General features: G+C 52.9%; 1 non-coding gene across 1 annotated transcript in view; it reads left to right on the forward strand.

The window, feature by feature from the left end:
• Positions 1-4409: 4409 nt before the first annotated feature.
• Positions 4410-5000, forward strand: part of LOC124593348 — a 1910-nt gene continuing 1319 nt past the window's right edge. The window contains exon 1 of the ribosomal RNA XR_006977994.1: positions 4410-5000. This exon is cut by the window's right edge and continues 1319 nt beyond it. This is a non-coding gene — a ribosomal RNA (small subunit ribosomal RNA).

Below are 5000 nucleotides of genomic sequence, written 5' to 3' on the forward strand. Positions count from 1 at the left end.
CAATCCACCCCTATAACGTGCGTTTCATGAAGAGTTATGTCCAATATGCGACATTCCCGCTGTCCATATACATGAGCTGCCAGCTGTACCACGTACGAGCTACAGACGCGATCGCGTTGCTCTCTGTACGAATGCAGATGCTCAGCGGCAGCTAGGAGGCGCTCCATCCATGTCGGTACCGGTGAGCGTTGCACTCGCAGTCACAAAAACGTACGGCAAGTATATTACTCGGAAGAGTCAATGACAGTCCAAGCCCCCCTGCGTGGGAAGAGTCTTCCTAGGCCATGACCCACCGGAAGGGCGCAGCGTCCCCCACCCCAGACATGTGACGTCAGACTATCGGTATTGACGACTAGACTGATTCCTTATAATCATTTGCCATACACCGGTGGAAGCTGCCGAGACGAGTAACTACATAGCGGGCTCGCCGTGTCACTAATGTACAGAGATACAATAGTTTCGACTGGAACCGGATTAAACGTATACACGGCGCTGATTAGTAATAGATAGAGCCATCAGAATACAGATAATGTATAGACCTGTCCGTATACATGCTGAAAGACTCTGCTCACAATCACACGTCAGCCAGACACTCTTATCACGCACTACTCTCTGCCTGTAACAGGCACACAGACAATATGTAAGCACCAGCATGGAACACCACCCAGTGCATCCTCTCTGCCACATTAGACAATCCACACTATCATAACCAGACCGGGAGGTCCACTCGGAAAACAGAATATCCCACCCTTCCGACAACCACCATTGCTCAGCTAAGCCACCAACACCCACACATGTCCCACACAGGGGTGCACCCAACATCACAATACTGCCTCCTGTCACACCACACAAACAATGGCAGGAATGAAAGACACAGGTCTGCCACAAGCATGGAATCAGAGCGCCGCCTGTTATGAGCCAAAGGTGCACCCTGACGTGGCAAATCAGATGATGCCGCAGTCATTTACTTACGATATTCACAATCAACAAACCGGCCCCCCCCCCCCCAAAACACCTTTCCGTACAACAATGTGTACCTTAACCTAACCCATATTGTGCCTTAACCTAACCCGTATTGTACCTTAACCTAACCCGTATTGCGCCTTAACCTAACCCGTATTGCGCCTTAACCTAACCCGTATTGCGCCTTAACCTAACCCGTATTGCGCCTTAACCTAACCCGTATTGCGCCTTAACCTAACCCGTATTGCGCCTTAACCTAACCCGTATTGCGCCTTAACCTAACCCGTATTGCGCCTTAACCTAACCCGTATTGCGCCTTAACCTAACCCGTATTGCGCCTTAACCTAACCCGTATTGCGCCTTAACCTAACCTATGTTGCGCCTTAACCTAACCTATGTTGCGCCTTAACCTAACCTATGTTGCGCCTTAACCTAACCTATGTTGCGCCTTAACCTAACCTATGTTGCGCCTTAACCTAACCTATGTTGCGCCTTAACCTAACCTATGTTGCGCCTTAACCTAACCTATGTTGCGCCTTAACCTAACCTATGTTGCGCCTTAACCTAACCTATGTTGCGCCTTAGCCTAACCTATGTTGCGCCTTAACCTAACCCATATTGTACCTTAACCTAACCCATGTTGCGCCTTAACCTAACCCATATTGTACCTTAACCTAACCCATATTGTACCTTAACCTAACCCATATTGTACCTTAACCTAACCCATATTGTACCTTAACCTAACCCATATTGTACCTTAACCTAACCCATATTGTACCTTAACCTAACCCATATTGTACCTTAACCTAACCCATATTGTACCTTAACCTAACCCATATTGTACCTTAACCTAACCTATGTTGCGCCTTAACCTAACCTATGTTGCGCCTTAACCTAACCTATGTTGCGCCTTAGCCTAACCTATGTTGCGCCTTAACCTAACCCATATTGTACCTTAACCTAACCCATGTTGCGCCTTAACCTAACCCATATTGTACCTTAACCTAACCCATATTGTACCTTAACCTAACCCATATTGTACCTTAACCTAACCCATATTGTACCTTAACCTAACCCATGTTGTACCTTAACCTAACCCATGTTGTACCTTAACCTAACCCATGTTGCGCCTTAACCTAACCCATGTTGCGCCTTAACCTAACCCATGTTGCGCCTTAACCTAACCTATGTTGCGCCTAAACCTAACCTATGTTGCGCCTAAACCCAACACACGTTGGGCCTAAACCCAACACACGTTGGGCCTAAACCCAACACACGTTGGGCCTTAACCCAACACACGTTGGGCCTTAACCCAACACACGTTGGGCCTTAACCCAACACACGTTGGGCCTTAACCCAACACACGTTGGGCCTTAACCCAACACACGTTGGGCCTTAACCCAACACACGTTGGGCCTTAACCCAACACACGTTGGGCCTTAACCCAACACACGTTGGGCCTTAACCCAACACACGTTGGGCCTTAACCCAACACACGTTGGGCCTTAACCCAACACACGTTGGGCCTTAACCCAACACACGTTGGGCCTTAACCCAACACACGTTGGGCCTTAACCCAACACACGTTGGGCCTTAACCCAACACACGTTGGGCCTTAACCCAACACACGTTGGGCCTTAACCCAACACACGTTGGGCCTTAACCCAACACACGTTGGGCCTTAACCCAACACACGTTGGGCCTTAACCCAACACACGTTGGGCCTTAACCCAACACACGTTGGGCCTTAACCTGCTCTGTAATTGTCATACGACGCGTTAAATTAGTGTAGTGTTGCCTAACTGCAACCCCCGCAATATAGTTTGCTACTCGCACTGCCCGGTCCCCAGAGTATCGCTTCATGTTAAACACCTTGCAGCTATACACTGTAATGCGGATGGCAGCAGGACGTACATGCTCAATGCCCTTCGCAGTTGTTCATTGGCATTCGCATGGCGAAGCACAGCCTACGTTGTGGTACGGCTTGTGTCAACTGTCCGCTGATGTTGTACGTCCAAATCACACACTGTACTGCACATTGGTCCTCATGTACTGAATGATACATCGTGGTACATGTGTGACCGTACCACGACTGCGCCAACAACGGCGAACCATACGGTCCAAATATTGTGCACTCAGCTACGTGTCGTCTCCCTATAAGAGCTGGATTGCAGTATGGTATGCCGTGGATGGCGATCAGCATGAGCCGTCTGTTGATGTAGTGGCGCGTGTTGTCAGACGTAGTCGTCTCTTCTCACACACCGTGATAGCATGGTGCACTGCGTTCCACATCTGCGACATGCGACAGAGGCCGGTTGACAGTCGTTCGCGCAATGGACATCGCATACGTACGGGGGCCACCTTCCACGTGTTCGCGAAGCGTGCACATGTTGTTGCGTGTATGTGGGCAGACATAGTGTGTCGTGACACCTGACACAGGCATGCAACAATCGTTGAATTTGCAAATGGCGATGGACGTCTACGTTTGCTGGTGACGTTACGCAAATGAACAACTGGTAAACCGTTGTGGTGCGGTTGTTCTCGCTAGAGGTGAATCAGTGATGGCGACGATCGGTTGAGCTACCAACCGGTTGTTTCAGCGATACCCACCATGCCCACGAACGTGAATGGCATGTGGGTGTGAAGCGATACGCGGCGGTGGCTGGGTGGGACCGTCCCCGGCCGGTGAGGGGGGGCCTCCCGGCGTGCTGGCCGCGCGGTGCGTGGGCGCACGCGCTACAGCCGGCTGGTGGGGGCGGCCAGTGGCAGGCGCGCCGGCCGACGGAGGCGGCAGGCGGCGCAGCTGCGCGCCGGCGCACCCTGCACGCGGCGCCGTGCGGCCAAAGTAGGTCCTCGCGGGCCCGGTGCGAAGCGCGGTGGACATCTGCAGTGTGCTGGTCCGATTGAGGACTGTGTGCGCTGAGGATGCGCCGCCGCCCGGCGCTCGGCGCCGCGACGCCGTCTGCTGCTCGGTCGCCTCTGCGGTTCTCGCAGGTGGATTGTATCGCAGCTGTGCGGACGTGTTGGCGCGTGCGCTGTGCTGGGAGTGTTCGCTTCGGCACCCAAGTGGGGCTTTTGTCCTTCTGTGGCGCTGGCGTTGGAGCTGCCGGCCACCGTAGGTGGCGCGTGTTGTCTCCCGCCGGCAATGCCACGACAGCACGCTCCCGGGCCTCTGTCGGCAGCGGCAAGCTCAGTTGGGAGCACGGGTGGTCGCACCTAAAGCGTCTACTCGCCAAACTCCGGGCGATTGCGCCTCTCTCGAACCCGACCAAGTACTTAGGACGGCGCTGCGCGCCGCCGGGACCTGAGAGGGTTTCGAGGTGTATTGTGCAGGGGAGCTCAGCCTCCTCCTGTTTGCAGAATAATTGAGCGGACGCTTGCGTGTTCGCGCGGGCCCCCGGGACACACTCCCGGGCGGCCGGCTGCTCAGCTCTAGTTGACGCAGCTCCCTGGTTGATCCTGCCAGTAGTCATATGCTTGTCTCAAAGATTAAGCCATGCATGTCTCAGTACAAGCCGCATTAAGGTGAAACCGCGAATGGCTCATTAAATCAGTTATGGTTCCTTAGATCGTACCCACGTTACTTGGATAACTGTGGTAATTCTAGAGCTAATACATGCAAACAGAGTCCCGACCAGAGATGGAAGGGACGCTTTTATTAGATCAAAACCAATCGGTCGGCTCGTCCGGTCCGTTTGCCTTGGTGACTCTGAATAACTTTGGGCTGATCGCACGGTCCTCGTACCGGCGACGCATCTTTCAAATGTCTGCCTTATCAACTGTCGATGGTAGGTTCTGCGCCTACCATGGTTGTAACGGGTAACGGGGAATCAGGGTTCGATTCCGGAGAGGGAGCCTGAGAAACGGCTACCACATCCAAGGAAGGCAGCAGGCGCGCAAATTACCCACTCCCGGCACGGGGAGGTAGTGACGAAAAATAACGATACGGGACTCATCCGAGGCCCCGTAATCGGAATGAGTACACTTTAAATCCTTTAACGAGTATCTATTGGAGGGCAAGTCTGGTGCCAGCAGCC

The sequence above is a fragment of the Schistocerca americana genome, unplaced genomic scaffold, assembly GCF_021461395.2.
Source record: "Schistocerca americana isolate TAMUIC-IGC-003095 unplaced genomic scaffold, iqSchAmer2.1 HiC_scaffold_98, whole genome shotgun sequence".
NCBI classification, from domain to species: Eukaryota; Metazoa; Arthropoda; class Insecta; order Orthoptera; family Acrididae; genus Schistocerca; species Schistocerca americana.